Source organism: Lactuca sativa, chromosome 1 (genome assembly GCF_002870075.4).
Source record: "Lactuca sativa cultivar Salinas chromosome 1, Lsat_Salinas_v11, whole genome shotgun sequence".
Taxonomy (NCBI): domain Eukaryota; kingdom Viridiplantae; phylum Streptophyta; class Magnoliopsida; order Asterales; family Asteraceae; genus Lactuca; species Lactuca sativa.
The window spans coordinates 73,685,745-73,704,076 of NC_056623.2; the positions used below are offsets into that span (position 1 = coordinate 73,685,745).

General features: G+C 35.5%; 2 long non-coding RNA genes across 2 annotated transcripts; both read right to left on the bottom strand.

The window, feature by feature from the left end:
- Positions 1 to 564: 564 nt before the first annotated feature.
- On the bottom strand, positions 565 to 2,724 carry LOC128126445 (uncharacterized). Its single transcript, XR_008224420.1, has 2 exons — positions 2,523 to 2,724; positions 565 to 730 (listed from the first exon to the last, which is right to left on the bottom strand). It is a non-coding gene; the product is annotated as an uncharacterized LOC128126445 (long non-coding RNA).
- A 5,004-nt stretch (positions 2,725 to 7,728) lies between these two features.
- Positions 7,729 to 9,888, bottom strand: LOC128126447 (uncharacterized). Its single transcript, XR_008224437.1, has 2 exons — positions 9,687 to 9,888; positions 7,729 to 7,894 (listed from the first exon to the last, which is right to left on the bottom strand). It is a non-coding gene; the product is annotated as an uncharacterized LOC128126447 (long non-coding RNA).
- Positions 9,889 to 18,332: the final 8,444 nt, after the last annotated feature.

Below are 18,332 nucleotides of genomic sequence, written 5' to 3' on the forward strand. Positions count from 1 at the left end.
TTTTGCCATTACAAGAAAACGAAAGACAAGACTTAAACGAATTAAAAGTAGATGGTGTTGGATGGCCAAGACGGTTGTGCCATGCAGTTGGAGAGACGGTATGAAAGATGACTGGGAGTTGCTCGTTGGTAGGTGAAGCTGAGATATGATAGAGATCACCGGAGCTATTACAACGGGTTATGGCGGTCTTCATGTTGAGATCCTTCACAGTAAAACCAAAAGGGTCAAATTCAAATTCAATAGAGTTATTGTTATCGCGATTAAATTTCTTAACGGAGATAATGTCTTTGATGATATTGGGAACATGATAAACATTATTTAGGCGGAAAGGGTGGTTGAGGAAGGATATGATAGCATTGCCATGACCAAAAATTGGGACACGAGTGCCATTACCAACAAGAATATAGTTTGCATTATGAAAATGAGAGTAATTTGAAAGTTTACTAGCATCGTTGGTGAGGTGAGAAGTTGATCCCGTATCCATATATGTCACACCCCAAAACCACGAACGGCGGAAACGTTCTGGGGCGGAGGACGTCATATTCAGTATCATAACAGTTCATAGAAAGGAAAGTACACACCACCATATATATTAAAGTTTCCAAAATGTTTACATAATCGTATTCGTTACTTGTTCAAAAGATAAATACAAAAACATCCTTCAAAAGAAGTAATTAACGTCAGCACGTTAATCCCCAAAAGTTGATTTCCAAATCTGCTTAGCGGTTCCCTGAGAATACAAGTTATTTCAAAGAAAAAGTGTCAACAATTAAGTTGGTGAGTTCATAAGTAGTGTTTTGAGAAAATGTACACCATTCGAAAGTTCGTGTATGTTTTCCGGAAAACGCACTGTTTCAAATGTAAGGAGTTATGATTTGTTGTGTTGAAAATGAATGTATTAGATCCAGAAAATCTCATATTTTCCCTAATGGTTGAGGTATGATTTGTTGTGTTTTCCAAGAAAAACCCTTATTTTCTTATAAAAGTATGAAATGCATATGAATGTTCGTGTTATAAGTTGCAACTAATTGTACCGAGAAAATCCCTTATTTTCCTATTAGTTGTTTGGTTTGTATACAGGAAAAACCCTTATTTTCCTGACATAACTGGCAGTCTCTAAGACCGAAAATCGCAAGCAACCGACGTGCTCGAAAGGTGTGGCATAGTTTTATATAATAAAGCTATACGAAGATCGCATTTGTTAGATGAAGAATAGTTTTAATAGCTACTCTTTCACAAAAGCATAATACCATAATAATTGTATATCCGATGAGTTTTATAACCATACTAAACATAATATGCCTGTAGCGACGTTCTTCAGGCGTCGTAGCGTTATGACAACTGTCACCCCAAAAGACGGACTGTAGCTAACAGTCAGGGCGCGGGATCATGACTTCCCGTATAGATCTATACACATTTGACACGTTCTCCGAACGGGAGACTCTGGTTATAGACAGGACTTGTAGCGATACCTTTTATCAAAAAGGCAGTGTTTGAAGATGTACACGTCTCATGGATTCTCAACTAAGTCTGTACTAAAGTAGTAGTTTTGTATGCAAAGTTTATCCTTTTTCACAATGTTTGACAAAGCATAAATCATAAGTTTTTAGAATGTATAAAACGGTTTAGCAACGAAGAATACTTTGGAATTTCTAAATACTTTGTATAAATCTAGTGCATGCGAAGTATGACAAGAGTTTTCACATAGTAGTAATAAATCACAAGTGATTCATTTGATAAAAACGAGTAAAGTTAAATTTTTGATGTAGAAGACAAGTTTGTAAACAAAACATATATATGTATATGGTTATATATATGTATAAGTTTTAAAGGATGATTTGGCATGTTTCGTAATTGTTGTTCATATTCTTACGTTTTTATTAGGAACTTTGCATGAAATAATCCTTAAGTTTGATACTAAAGACCTTTTTGTACTTATTACTTTTGTAAAAATGGTCATTAAACATATTTAAATGATTGTGTTTTAACTTCCTTAATGTATAAACATTACTCAAAAATGTTAGAAGGTGTTAATAAATCTATAAACCACTTTTGACAGTTTTACCCTTTACTGTCCCTGTTTTTAGAAAACTCATAGAAAAATCATCGTAAGTCAAAAACTGAATCCGTCACCTCTGAGAGTTTATAAAATAAGTCTACTTTGCTCCTAATTTTTATTATGATTTTTAGTGGTCTCAAACTAGTGTGAAAATGAACATCTTCACAGACTGGTCCGAAATCACTTCTGAAATGACAGACAGTTTTATAAAAATCGCCATAAATTGTAGAAAAATCGTATGAACGTGTGCGAGTAGTCATTAGAAAGGTATAAACTTGAACTATTTGCATATTGTACAGTTTTGAAAGATATTAAGTTTAAGATGGTCAAAACAGTCCGTGAACAGGACTCAACTTTTCTGTAGAAAGCTGTCATTTAAATTTGAGTTATGTTTAGTGTTCTAACTTGTATTCCCCCCCTTAAAACTTGAATAAAACATGAAAATGTAGGGGTATGAACTCACCTTATGTGAATACTTGAAGAATGGAAAGTTGAAGATGAACTTTTGGTTGTTGGTTTGATGCTCCAAAACAGCCACTCTTTTGGCTATGTTGCTGTCACGAAAATTTCACAGCAAAAGTGCAAGAAAAAGGGTAGTTTACTCACTGTTTTGAATCAATAATTTTGAGTATCAAAACAAGTAACTTCCAGGGGTATTTGGTGGTAAAAATATCAAGCAAAAGGAAGGTGTAGATGGGTGAAATGGTGGCTGAAACACAAAAGGGACAGCAACCCTTTAGTTCATGGTTTTGATGGCTTTGGAAGGAAGTTCTTGTGCTTGAAAATGAGATGAAGGTTGAGAGTAATTACTTGGAGTATTGGCTGGTCAAATGAGGGTAAAATGAAGAGGAAATTTCGTGGTTATGAAGGAGGAAAGGGTGGAAGAGGATAAGGGGACAAAACCTAGACTAGCTTGTGATGGGATGTGAGTTTAAGTGATGTGATCTTGTCTAGCCACTTGCTTGGGTGGTTGTTTAGAGATAGAGTTAGTTAACTAACTAACTACTAGTTATTTAGTTAGTTAGGAGTTCTAGTTAAGGAGAGGGAAGGTCTTAATCTCGAAAATTAGAAGAGGGATTAATAAGCATTCTTAGTAAAATGTCTTAAGTGATTAAGCACTTATTAGTTAAGTTGGCACTTATCTCCACCAATTCTCTTATCTTAATTGATTTAAACATCATAAAACTTACATGAAATCATTTTAATTCATGACTTATAACTAGTCATTCACTAGATAATAATGCATATATACAAATACATACATGTATACTTAGTATAAAATAACAATGTAGTTTTTGTGTATTTGAACTTTAATGTTTATGTTTTATTCTTTTTATTCAAAAACACTTAAATACATTTTAATTATACCTTATAATAATTCATTTTATATTTTAATTTATTTAAATATAAAATTTATTGAGCAATGTATAATTTCGTGACATTTAACCGGTTAACCATATCGTTAAACACGTTTTGTCACTTTGGTTCGTATATTTGTCAAATTTAGATCCTTCACATCTATTAAGCAAACGTTTTACATAGAACCTAACTTACTTATCAAATAGAGACATGTTGATACAAAAATTAAGTTTGTTGCGTTTAAATGATGTTATATGCTAATTTCACAAACTGGTGATGGTTCGTAGTCATACACCATAACGGAATTATCATTAGTTACTTGTTTTATATTTCACAATAACTTATTTAAATAAAAGAGGTTAAATTCCTTCAACCATTCTTAATAAAATACTCATATTGCTTAATAATCAAAAGATAGCATCGTACGATCGTTCCTATTTTTACCAATTGTTACATTCTCCCCCCGTTAAAAGAATTTCGCCCCGAAATTAAACTTGTAGACGAGATTTCACTAAAAAATTGGGGGTGTTTTTTTTTTTTTTTTATTTCTTTATTTTTTTATTTGATTCGCGCGTTCCCTAGTGAATTCAGGTCCTCGCTTGGCGTTCCAACGGGCCTTCACTATGGGTATGCGACTTTGTTTCGTCCTCTTGACCTCCTGATCCATGATTTCCACCGGTTCTTCGATGAAGTTTAGACTCCCGTTGATTTCAATTTCATCCAGTGGAATAACAAGAGTCTCATCAGACAAGATCTTCTTCCGATCCTGGGATGCCTTCAATCATTCACGGGTTTGAACAATCTTCTCTGTAGTTTCTCGTATGTTCTGGGGGCTGGTGAAAGTGTTGTTAGGAACTTGCCTATTAGCTATTTTTGTGTCACCTACCTCATCCCATCAAAGAGGTGATCTACACTTGCTTCTGCAGAGAGCTTCGAATGACGTGACCTTGATGTTAATGTAATAGTTGATGTTGTATAAGGATTCGATGAATGGTTCTTCCTCTTTGTCTTTCAGTTTGAGGGTGATAAAAAGGACTTCTTTAACGACTATTAAAAACACGAGGCGAATCGCCTGTCCCTTATCCAAAATGATAGACAGTGGTATACTATGCAGTCTCGCAATTTTCTTTGTATATGCTCCTGTTAGCTTTTCTATTTTTCTTTGTATCCTTGGTCGGTAGAAAGTGTGTGGGTTTGGTTGATTTGTCTACGATCGCTCAAGTGGTAGCATGTCCATCCATTGTCTTGGGTAACTTGTCATGGAGTTCATGGTATGACTCATAACTGATTCATCTATCATCTCTTTGTGTTTATAAGTCGTATATAATTAAGATTGAAAAGACAGTCGAATCGATGATTCTATTCTAAGCCCACATCCAAACAAGGAAAAGGATTTAAAGCGGAATTACCAACCCTAAGTCCGTAGAATCTTAATTATATAGGGCTCCAATATATACACTTAGTAATCATAGATTCACTAGTATGGGTCCATAGTCTCTACTTGAGTGGGGTGATTAACTTGGGTGAGATGGCATTTACCACAACCCTTTTCCGCAACTACTACACTTAGGTTGATTTTTGAACTCGGGTTACCGTATGGATGGTATTCCCAGGAGATCTTCTCGGAATATATCGAGAAGGTTACGGGCTTTTTCAACATCCATGATGTCTTTCTCTTCTTGTTTCTTATCCACAGCACAGGCTAGGACGGCGTGGTGCCTCCTGTGTAGGTACTTCTGAGTCTTGTTGCAAAAGGTGAGTCGGGGGATTGTGTCCGGTTTGTCGTTATAGACAACGAGGGTTCTATTACTCGATGGGTTTAGGCGAATGGACTTTTCGTAATATATGATATCGGTATGGTGAGGAAACTAACTAATACGTTGTTAAAATGAAAATGTCGTAAATTTTTATTGTGACCGGTTTTAGGATGATTTGAATGAATTGGTTGATTTAGTGTTAGAGTGCACCCTATGTACACGTCTCTAGTGCTTTTGATTATTCCAATTCTACTGTAAATATTTCGTTTAAGTTTTTGAGGTTTTTGGTTGAGAAATTGATTAAATCTACGACTCACAATACTCCTCTCCGCATTGCTATTATATAGTATCCATGCATATGTGCTATCGGGAATTGAACGTACCGAAATCTCAGCGGGGTCTATTACTGCTTTCCCATGCTCTGTTGCTAAAACACTTCCGATGCTCTTGACATCTTTGTTTTTAGTCTCCGGGAACTCCTTTATGAAATGCCCTACTTCTGCACATCTGTAGCAAGTCCGACTCATCCCAGCTTTTGTGTTCTGGTTGGTCTGTTGAGCCGGCACCCTACAGAACTTTGTGGTATGCCCCTTTTTCATTATAGTTCTTGCAATGCATTTCCCTGCACTTTCCTTTGTGATGAAAGCTACACTTGGTGCATTTTGGCAGGTTTCCAACATATGGTCTTGTTGGCACTGAGGTAGTGGGGATGGTGGTGGTATGGAATGTCACTGTTTGTTGTACAAGTTGAGGTATCGTGGATTGGTGAATAATAAAATCCAACCACTGAAAGAGACTTAGAAATGTCTCCGTATCTAACTTGCTATGGTCCAATGACTTAACTAAAGCAGGTTTCAGATAGACTCCAATGAGAGTATGATAAGAGTACTTGAATGATGGAAATGACACAAAAGTTAGCCGGCGGTCAATACCTTGGATATTTACGGCGTAAAGGTTCAGGAAAATGGCCTTGTAAAGGTCTTACATCATATACACAGGAGATAGTTCCTGACAGTATAAAGACCTAACTAAAGTACTTACGATACAAGATAATTTCATAGAAAGTGTCACATCAGGCATAGACAGAAGAATACGATTCCTCTTTTTGTAAGGGATATAAAGTAAAGCGTCTACTACTGGTGACGGTAATTCCTCTGGTGAATTCTTAGTTCAACCAATTGACGTTCCATGTCAAGTAGGTGTCTCTATTACACCCTCTGGCGTACTTGGAGCTCTATGACTTTGGCTCGGGTTTTCAGCTAGTGTTTGCAGCAGGTTCTCATGGTTTCTTTCTGATCTCTTGTGAGCATCTTCTAGATGAGTGGTGTGGAGGGTATTCATTCTTGCATCGGTGACAACTTCGGCAATCTGATGTTGGGCTGTCCTGCCTTGAATCTCATTTTGGGCCACTCTGCGGACCATGATTGGCAAGATTCTACCTGCTGAGCCCCCATTGCTCAGGTCGTAAAAGTTTCGTTCGCCAATAAATGGCATGGGCTGATCTTGTTCTTGGCTTCATGTTTCCAAGCATTCCACCGAATCAGGCGTCGGGCCATGAAGAGCTGGACGAGGGTTAGGAATTGGAAAGGGAGTTGCTCGAGGTAGGTTCTCAACCTCTAGTTCGGAATTAGCATCGGCTGAAAGGTTTTCATCATGATGATCATCCAAAGGGATAGGATGATCATTCTCTAGTTCTTCTCCAAACCAACCAGCTATGACTTCATTCGGAAGATACTGGTTGCCGAGGGGATGGAGTCCAACTATGATTTCTATGCGAGAATTTAGGGTAAGTGGATAATTATTAGACTAACTATCTAGATAATTATTTAGAAAAACCCTTATTAGTTACATCGCTATTTGTGAAGTGCATACCAGCTATGTGTAATCTAAACAGGATAGACCTTCGAATAAGTGACCTTATTTCCAAATTCACACAGAATAGAGGTAAGGCAAAATTATCACTGATTCTAAGTCTATAACATCCTAATTACATGTAGCCATAGTGTATCCACTTAGCAACTATCAACTTAGTAATGAGGATCCTGTTTTAAATTCTCAAGTATAAAGTACTTATAGCAACACCAAATACTCCTATAGTATTTTAATTTTAACGTTATGTTCTATTGTTCTCATTGTGGTAGGGTTGGTAAGATTTTAGCATTGTTGCGACTACACATTTAAACTTAGGCACATGCTAGTCAACCCTCGGATAATATAGGCGATCAGGCTATATCTTCCCAGTTTTGACCATATGTCTCTAAGCCCACTTGTGTTGCCCAACAATCGTAATTCTTTTGTACTGTCCTAGTGACACTGATTTTAGTATGAATGCAGCACGTATACTTACTTAAATATTTTATTATTTAAAGTATAAACTCTAAATCAGAGTATTTTTAATCCCATTGTATTTATAGTTAGTATATCTTTTATGGGTTGATATACTCAATTCACTATAAACAATGCTCTGATACCAATCTGTCACACCCCAAAACCACGAACGGCGGAAACGTTCTGGGGCGGAGGACGTCATATTCAGTATCATAACAGTTCATAGAAAGGAAAGTACACACCACCATATATATTAAAGTTTCCAAAATGTTTACATAATCGTATTCGTTACTTGTTCAAAAGATAAATACAAAAACATCCTTCAAAAGAAGTAATTAACGTCAGCACGTTAATCCCCAAAAGTTGATTTCCAAATCTGCTTAGCGGTTCCCTGAGAATACAAGTTATTTCAAAGAAAAAATGTCAACAATTAAGTTGGTGAGTTCATAAGTAGTGTTTTGAGAAAATGTACACCATTCGAAAGTTCGTGTATGTTTTCCGGAAAACGCACTGTTTCAAATGTAAGGAGTTATGATTTGTTGTGTTGAAAATGAATGTATTAGATCCAGAAAATCTCATATTTTCCCTAATGGTTGAGGTATGATTTGTTGTGTTTTCCAAGAAAAACCCTTATTTTCTTATAAAAGTATGAAATGCATATGAATGTTCGTGTTATAAGTTGCAACTAATTGTACCGAGAAAATCCCTTATTTTCCTATTAGTTGTTTGGTTTGTATACAGGAAAAACCCTTATTTTCCTGACATAACTGGCAGTCTCTAAGACCGAAAATCGCAAGCAACCGACGTGCTCGAAAGGTGTGGCATAGTTTTATATAATAAAGCTATACGAAGATCGCATTTGTTAGATGAAGAATAGTTTTAATAGCTACTCTTTCACAAAAGCATAATACCATAATAATTGTATATCCGATGAGTTTTATAACCATACTAAACATAATATGCCTGTAGCGACGTTCTTCAGGCGTCGTAGCGTTATGACAACTGTCACCCCAAAAGACGGACTGTAGCTAACAGTCAGGGCGCGGGATCATGACTTCCCGTATAGATCTATACACATTTGACACGTTCTCCGAACGGGAGACTCTGGTTATAGACAGGACTTGTAGCGATACCTTTTATCAAAAAGGCAGTGTTTGAAGATGTACACGTCTCATGGATTCTCAACTAAGTCTGTACTAAAGTAGTAGTTTTGTATGCAAAGTTTATCCTTTTTCACAATGTTTGACAAAGCATAAATCATAAGTTTTTAGAATGTATAAAACGGTTTAGCAACGAAGAATACTTTGGAATTTCTAAATACTTTGTATAAATCTAGTGCATGCGAAGTATGACAAGAGTTTTCACATAGTAGTAATAAATCACAAGTGATTCATTTGATAAAAACGAGTAAAGTTAAATTTTTGATGTAGAAGACAAGTTTGTAAACAAAACATATATATGTATATGGTTATATATATGTATAAGTTTTAAAGGATGATTTGGCATGTTTCGTAATTGTTGTTCATATTCTTACGTTTTTATTAGGAACTTTGCATGAAATAATCCTTAAGTTTGATACTAAAGACCTTTTTGTACTTATTACTTTTGTAAAAATGGTCATTAAACATATTTAAATGATTGTGTTTTAACTTCCTTAATGTATAAACATTACTCAAAAATGTTAGAAGGTGTTAATAAATCTATAAACCACTTTTGACAGTTTTACCCTTTACTGTCCCTGTTTTTAGAAAACTCATAGAAAAATCATCGTAAGTCAAAAACTGAATCCGTCACCTCTGAGAGTTTATAAAATAAGTCTACTTTGCTCCTAATTTTTATTATGATTTTTAGTGGTCTCAAACTAGTGTGAAAATGAACATCTTCACAGACTGGTCCGAAATCACTTCTGAAATGACAGACAGTTTTATAAAAATCGCCATAAATTGTAGAAAAATCGTATGAACGTGTGCGAGTAGTCATTAGAAAGGTATAAACTTGAACTATTTGCATATTGTACAGTTTTGAAAGATATTAAGTTTAAGATGGTCAAAACAGTCCGTGAACAGGACTCAACTTTTCTGTAGAAAGCTGTCATTTAAATTTGAGTTATGTTTAGTGTTCTAACTTGTATTCCCCCCCTTAAAACTTGAATAAAACATGAAAATGTAGGGGTATGAACTCACCTTATGTGAATACTTGAAGAATGGAAAGTTGAAGATGAACTTTTGGTTGTTGGTTTGATGCTCCAAAACAGCCACTCTTTTGGCTATGTTGCTGTCACGAAAATTTCACAGCAAAAGTGCAAGAAAAAGGGTAGTTTACTCACTGTTTTGAATCAATAATTTTGAGTATCAAAACAAGTAACTTCCAGGGGTATTTGGTGGTAAAAATATCAAGCAAAAGGAAGGTGTAGATGGGTGAAATGGTGGCTGAAACACAAAAGGGACAGCAACCCTTTAGTTCATGGTTTTGATGGCTTTGGAAGGAAGTTCTTGTGCTTGAAAATGAGATGAAGGTTGAGAGTAATTACTTGGAGTATTGGCTGGTCAAATGAGGGTAAAATGAAGAGGAAATTTCGTGGTTATGAAGGAGGAAAGGGTGGAAGAGGATAAGGGGACAAAACCTAGACTAGCTTGTGATGGGATGTGAGTTTAAGTGATGTGATCTTGTCTAGCCACTTGCTTGGGTGGTTGTTTAGAGATAGAGTTAGTTAACTAACTAACTACTAGTTATTTAGTTAGTTAGGAGTTCTAGTTAAGGAGAGGGAAGGTCTTAATCTCGAAAATTAGAAGAGGGATTAATAAGCATTCTTAGTAAAATGTCTTAAGTGATTAAGCACTTATTAGTTAAGTTGGCACTTATCTCCACCAATTCTCTTATCTTAATTGATTTAAACATCATAAAACTTACATGAAATCATTTTAATTCATGACTTATAACTAGTCATTCACTAGATAATAATGCATATATACAAATACATACATGTATACTTAGTATAAAATAACAATGTAGTTTTTGTGTATTTGAACTTTAATGTTTATGTTTTATTCTTTTTATTCAAAAACACTTAAATACATTTTAATTATACCTTATAATAATTCATTTTATATTTTAATTTATTTAAATATAAAATTTATTGAGCAATGTATAATTTCGTGACATTTAACCGGTTAACCATATCGTTAAACACGTTTTGTCACTTTGGTTCGTATATTTGTCAAATTTAGATCCTTCACATCTATTAAGCAAACGTTTTACATAGAACCTAACTTACTTATCAAATAGAGACATGTTGATACAAAAATTAAGTTTGTTGCGTTTAAATGATGTTATATGCTAATTTCACAAACTGGTGATGGTTCGTAGTCATACACCATAACGGAATTATCATTAGTTACTTGTTTTATATTTCACAATAACTTATTTAAATAAAAGAGGTTAAATTCCTTCAACCATTCTTAATAAAATACTCATATTGCTTAATAATCAAAAGATAGCATCGTACGATCGTTCCTATTTTTACCAATTGTTACAATATACCACGAGTTATCAGGTGGTTGCATCTCCATGGTGTGAAAGGCAGCAACTAGTTCGATGGGAGTCATTGGGCTGCTGTGGGCCTGCAAGGGATCTGTAGTGAAGTGGGCTTGATTTCCTATTTGGGTCGATTATTGTTGGTATGTGGATGACCTAGAGTTGGGTCTGGGCCCAAAATTCCAGATTGAGGAACTGTTGTTGGATACGGGCTTGGTGGGGGTGTCTATATATGGGTAAGAGGGGAACCATCCTGGCCAGAATGGGACCTTCTGTTGGGTTCTGTTGTTTCCACGCCCACGCCCTTTGTCGCCTCGCTGACCTCCTGGTGACCATCTGCCACCGCCACGATGGTTGCCACGGAATTGTCCATGGTTGTTGGAGCCGGAGTTGTTATGGGGAGAATTTGCCATATCAGATGAGGTTTGATCTGTCCGTTAGGTGACAAGGGCATGTGGGACGTGAGATTCATGTTTGGTTCGTCTGACTTCTTCAAGTAAGAGTTGTGACTGAGCTTTGTTGAAACTTGGAAGAGGGTCGGTTTCTTGGATTAGGGTGGCAACAGTGTCAAATTCCCCTTTGGTGAGACCAGCAACCAGTTGGAGTACCATCTTTGTCTTTGATATGGGGTTTCCTACGTTCTCAAATTGATTAGCAAGGTTTTTGAGTCATGCACAGTAGTAGGTGATGTTGGAGAAAGCAACAAGACGGGTGTTATTAAATTGTTCTTTGAGATAAACTTCCCTTGTTGCTCTATTCTCTTGGAAAATTTCTTGAAGACGCTTCCATAAATCAAGAGCATAGGCACTTGGTTTCATGATGGTGTGGGATAGATCAAGAGTAATGGCGTTGTATATCCATTGTTTGACAATCGAGGCGATCCCATGTGAAGTTGTCGATGTCGGTTCATCGCGGAGTGGCAGTATCACTATGGTCTTTAACATTGTAGGCGCATGTGTGGATGTGGAAGTACTCAACCCAGGAAGCATAATGGCCATCCGTTTGGTTATGAATGAGATGTATGGCATTCTTAATGTTGTTTACAATAAATGCTGGATTAAAAATGGATTTATTAACCCCAGAATTTTCGCCTGTCTCAGGCATGATTAGTTAATTTAGAAGAAAAGACAAGAGAAACAGAAGAGAAGGCAGAACACGAGTAGAAAAAAAGAACGACGGCTAGGGTTTAATGTTGCTTTGATACCATGAGAATTGGTATTATTGAATGCTCCCCATCTCATTAACCAAGATAATGGTATATATATACAAAACAAAGCAGATCCTATAACTAAGGAAAAGATATGCACAATAAACTCTATAAATACAAATGTAGCATATCTATATATATATATATATATATATATATATATATATATATATATATATATATATATATATATCGACTAAGAGGAGTCAATTCTAGATGCAATCAATTCTAATCTACATCTTGTTGACAATAAATAGATATGGTGCTAATGATGTTTATCCTTCTCAACAAGGAATCAATTGGGATGCTTAGGTTTCATTCTAGCCATAATCCGTTAAAATGATTTTCTTTTTCTTATTTACTTTATTAGAACTCAATCACATATATTTCAACTAGGCTGCTCTAGATCATCTCAGCCAGAGGAACAGACATTGACACTTCTCAAATAGTTGTCTTTGGAAGGTCTCTTGGTGGAGCAGTTGGTGTTGTAGTTACCAAAAATAACCTTGACAAGGTATCTTATCTCCATTACAAATTTATCATTTTCATCTTTTATTTTTCATATTGAGAAAAATCCAAATGCTTTTTTACATGAACTTTCACTATATCACAGGTTGCTGCATTAATACTAGAAAAAACTCTTACATTATTCTAGAAACTACTAAACTACTAAGACCTTTAATTTACACTAAGTGTTGGATTACATGTGAATGTTGTTTATTGACTTAATTTAATGATACATATACTTAATATTACTAATAAGTCTGCTCCTTTTTCTTATTAGTTCTCATGAAACGTGAGTCAAACCTGTTGGATAGTTGATGAAGAAAGGAAGGGAGAGGTATATGTTGAGGTAGTATTCGCTTAATTTTCATTTTGCAAAACAGGTCACTTTTTTTTTTTTTTTAAACTGTGAAAAAGATTAGCTAACTTTTTAGGAGCTTATTGGTAGGAACATTCTTCCTGTGTGTAATGGTGATAGCTACAAGTTTCATGCTACTGGGAGAGAGGATATAGATGTACGTATACATTCTTTACTCGGTGTATATTTTTTAGACTTTTTTGTCCACTAAAAGGTGAACTTCGATTCCAAGGTAGTAAGAAAGTAATCCCAAGTCACTCCTTTCGAATTATTTCTTCATTTGTTCTTTGAATTCGACAACGTCGTTAGTGTTCGACCCGGTAATGATCAAGTTATCAAATAAAGACACTTCGAACGGACCGAGGGGGAGAGTTCACTTCAAAAGAATTCTCATTATTTTGTGAAGAAAATGGTATTCAAAGGCATCTTACGACACCATATTCGCCTTAATAGAACGGAGTTGTAGAAAAGCGAAATTGGACCGTTATGGACAAGGAAAGAAGTCTGCTTAAAGGTAGAAATGTTCCGGGAGAGTTTTGGGGAGAAACGGTTAGACATGCAGTTTATCTTCTCAACCACCTGCCAACAAAAGCACTTCCCGACAAGACGCCTTATGAAACATGGTTTAGAAAATAGCCCAACCTTGAACATCTAAAAGTTTTTGGTTGTGTTGCTTTTGCTAAACTTGTAGGTGGTCACTTGAAGAAGCTTGATGATCGAAGTAAAAAGATGGTGTGCTTAGGTGTGGAAGATGGAACTAAAGGCAACCATTTGTTTGATCCACAAGACCGAAAGTTGCGAGTTAGTTGAGATGTTGTTTTTGCCAAAAAAGAAGAATGGAATTGGTACAAAAACAAAGAAGAAGAGATGGTGACTCCTAAGACCTTTACCATAATTGAACCACAACCCTAAATACACCTCGAAACACCTCAAAATGACCCCGAAATCAACCCAGAACAACCAAACAGCCCAGGAATCGATGCTATCCAAGTTGGACAACCATATGCTGAATTTGACGAGCCTGAACCAGCTCCACAAACTCCTGTCTCAGCCCCATTTTCTTCAACCTCGCCCCATATCAAAAGCCCTTCTAGTGAGATTGGGCCAAGGAGATTGCGTCCGTTAACCGATATTTATTCTGAAAACAAAAATGTGTTCCTTGAACCCGGAGAATTGTTGATGATTGCAGCGGATTAACCCTTGAATTTTAAAGAGGCGGTAACCTCTAAGGCATTGCAGGAGGCTATGTAAACAAAGTTGGATGCAATAGAGAAGAACAAGACACAAAGCAATCGGTTTGAAATGGGTGTTTAAAGTGAAGAAAGACAACTTGGGAAAAGTGGTGAAGCATAAAAGGATTTGTACAAAAGGAAGGAGTCGAATTTGATGAAGTTTTTGCACTGGTAGCACGACTTGACACCGTAAGGCTCATTCTTGCCTTAGCAACTCAACATGGGTGGGTTGTCCACCATCTCGATGTCAAGTTAGCTTTTCTCAATGTAGATCTCAAAGAGGAGGTTTATGTCACCCAACCAAAAGGATATATTGATAAAGCAAACAGTCACAAGGTGTTCAAGCTTTATAAAGATCTTTATGGTCTACGACAAGCTCCTCGAGCTTGAAACATTCGTTTGGATAAAAGCATAAAAGACTTGGTTTTACAAAAAGTTCACAAGACCCAACTGTTTACAAAAGGAACTCAAAAGACAAATTTCTTATTGTTGGTGTCTATGTTAATGACTTGATCATTACCGGGTCGAACACTAACGACGCTGTCGAATTCAAAGAACAAATGAAAAAAGAATTCGAAATGAGTGACTTGGGATTACTTTCTTACTACCTTGGAATCGAAGTTTTGCAAAAGAAGTGAGGAATATCTTTGCGACAAACGGCTTATGAAGATTTTAGAGCAATTTGGGTTGCTGGATTGCTATCCGACAATGTCACCAATGGAACCTAAGTTGAAGGTTAAGAAGGATGAAGATGGTGAAAATTTTGATCCAACTGAATATAGGCGAGTGGTAGGTTGTTTGAGCTACTTGACTCACACTCGACCAGACCTGTCATTTTTAGTTGGAATTGCAAGTCGTTTCATGGAGGAACCAACCACTTTGCATTTTCAAGTTGTGAAACACATCTTACGATATGTAAAAGGAACCGTTGATTATGGACTCAACTATGGAAGAGGTCGTGAACTTGAAGATTTGGTTGGTTTTACTGATAGTGATCTTGGAGGTGACCCTGTTGATAGCAAGAGCACAAGTGGAATGATTTTCTATCTGGGAAGGAATGCGATAACTTGGCAATCCAAAAAGCAAAAGACTATTTCTTTGTCCACATGTGAAGCCGAGTTCATGGCAGCTACAGCAGCAGCATGTCAAGCCATTTGGCTTGCTAATCTTGTGAAGGAGCTCACGGGACATCATATCATGCCTATCACTTTATATGTCGATAACAAGTCAACAATCGCATTGATGAAAAATCATGTGTTTCATGGTCGAAGCAAACACATTGACATTCGATATCACTTCATACAAGAATGTTTTGAACATGGGCAAATTATAGTGGAATATGTCAACTCGAAGGATCAACGGGCGGGCATATTTACAAAGGCTTTAGCATACGTGAAACATGGTGAAATGCAAAACGTGATCGGAGTGACGAATCTCGATCCAAGTTCGGTCTAAGGGGGAGAATGTGAGTGTAAACCAGACTTGGTGTGAACCTGACATCAGTAGCTGCACCTCTATCTATGTTGACAATAAGAACTCAAATGGCAACTTCGTATGTTCACATAATGAAAACAATAAATGGTAGCAATAGTAATTGTAGGCTTGTTTAAGTATAAATAGAGGGTCTAAGCTCAGTTGTAAGACACCACAAAAACAGAGAGTGACAAAGTGAGTATTTGTAATAGAGGGTTGTTTTTCTTTTCTTGTAATTGAGCTAGTAAGCTCCTCCTTTTGTTCTAGTTCTGAATAAAAGTGTGTTTCAACCCCAACAACATAAGCACTAAAATCTATCCCAATTTACTATCCGAGTTGATCAATTTGCATCAACTCTTTTTCATTGATGCTTAAATTATGTTTAGGTAAAGGGAACCTTTCCTGATGGAACAAAGTTAATTACTCTACATGATCCAGTATCTTGTGAAAATGGAAATCTTGAAATGGCTTTACATGGATCTTTTCTTCCAGGTCAGCAATCTATATTTTCATATTTTCAGATCCATTTTACTTATCTTGGGTGCCAAATTTGACGAATATTTGCAGTTCCTTCACTTGAAAAGTTTCCAAATCTAGAAAGTTGTAAGATTCCTGGAGAACTAACCTTCAGACATGGATATATAATGCTTAATACTGGAAGGGAAGCAGTAGTTCTTAAAGTAACTAACAATGGAGATAGATCGATATAGGTGGCTTCCTACTTTCCTTTTCACATTTTAATATTTTTCTCTTATATAATTACTTAAATAAATACTATTTTTACATGTTGGAAGCCATTACCATTTTATCAAGGTCAATCCAAGTTTAATTTTTGATCCAAGAAAATCATATAGCATGATACTAAATATACCCGTAGGAACAACTACTAGATTTGAGGTCAAATACTTAACCTTAAGGCACTATATTTTATTTAAATTTAAAAATAAATATGTACTTAAGTTTACTTTTCCAGCTAGGGGATGCAAAATCTGTCACTCTTGTAAAAATTGGTGGCATGCAAGTAATTAGAGGAGGGAATGCAATCGTAGACAACCCTGATTCCAATGTCAAAACAGTAATGGAATCAGTACATGCAAGAGGATTCGGCAATTCCGAAGATACCAGTACCAATTTAAGATATCAAAAGCTGTTTCTTTTGGTATTTCTGTATAAACTATAATTGTGTGTGTTATTTATATTGCAGTAATGGTATCATTATAGAATGATCTCCACTAGCATATAAAATGTCACGTGAGACACACGCTAATATGTATGACCCTACAGAGTGAGACAAAATTCATCTTGATGACACCGATTTATTTGCTGAAGTTGATAAAGATTTTGCAATTTATGGTGATGAGTGTGTGTTTGGCGGTGGAAAAGTGATAAGAGATGGAATGGAAAACAAGATAAATAATCTGGTAACCTGGTGAGTTAGACTTAATTTGGATTTATCAGGTTGTCTTCGTTACAATGGACAAACTTTTTAGGGCTGTTTTGTATGAAATGATTGAGGAGGGCATTTATGTCTTTTTCATAGACTAACATTAAAAAATTGGATTTATACTAAATACATTGTGTACCTAGGTTAGAGTAAGACGTCTCAAGGTTGTAGGGAGTCAAGGATAGAGCTTAATGCGTGAAGGAGAAGCATAAAAACAGGTAATTGATACTTAAGTTTAAATGTGTAAATACTTTCATATTCAAATAAATGAAAATTTGAAAGTATGATGCTATAATATAATAAACAAATAAATGAAAGTGGATTGGTATTTCTTATATTTAGCCCTAAACATGTGTATTTCCTCTTGTGAAATGTTTTTGCAAACAGAAACAATATGTTAGTGATGATGATGTGGAAGCTGTGACATCGCTCAAGGACTTGGTAAGTTATATGTAGGCCCTTGAAAATATCTATTATTACTGATGAACATTATATATGTTTTTATTATTATCACATTATACTTTTAATAATTGAGCTAATTATATAAGTGGGACATGCTTTGTCTTTTAGTAACATACCTGTAATGATATGTATTTTTCAAAATACAACATTGTAAAATGAAGATATAATATTAAGGTACTATAACAATAAAAAAAATGAAAGTATGTTGCTATTTCTTGTATTTTTAAACAGTAAATTCCTTGGGTGTTGCAGAAAGTTTTGCAGAGGACACTTATAATGGTTCTTCACCGACGAAGCTTTTTAGATTGTGAACAGACTATTCATTTGTACAAACTATGCATCTATTAATTGCAGATGAAGTTGTGAAAATAGATGTAAAAGTTGCAGCAATGCAAAATATAAGAGGAAATTAAGAATTATGGTACTTTGAAATGAAATATCGGTTAATGTTAAACTTTGATATTTGATGATTTAAGATGTTTTGGTAAACTTTGATAGTCGATGCTTTTGATATTTTAAAGAAAATTATTACATTAAAAGTATAGATTAATGCTTTGGATGGTTAAATGTTAATGTTTGTTTTGGCAATGTATAATTTATTTGATGTATTTTGGT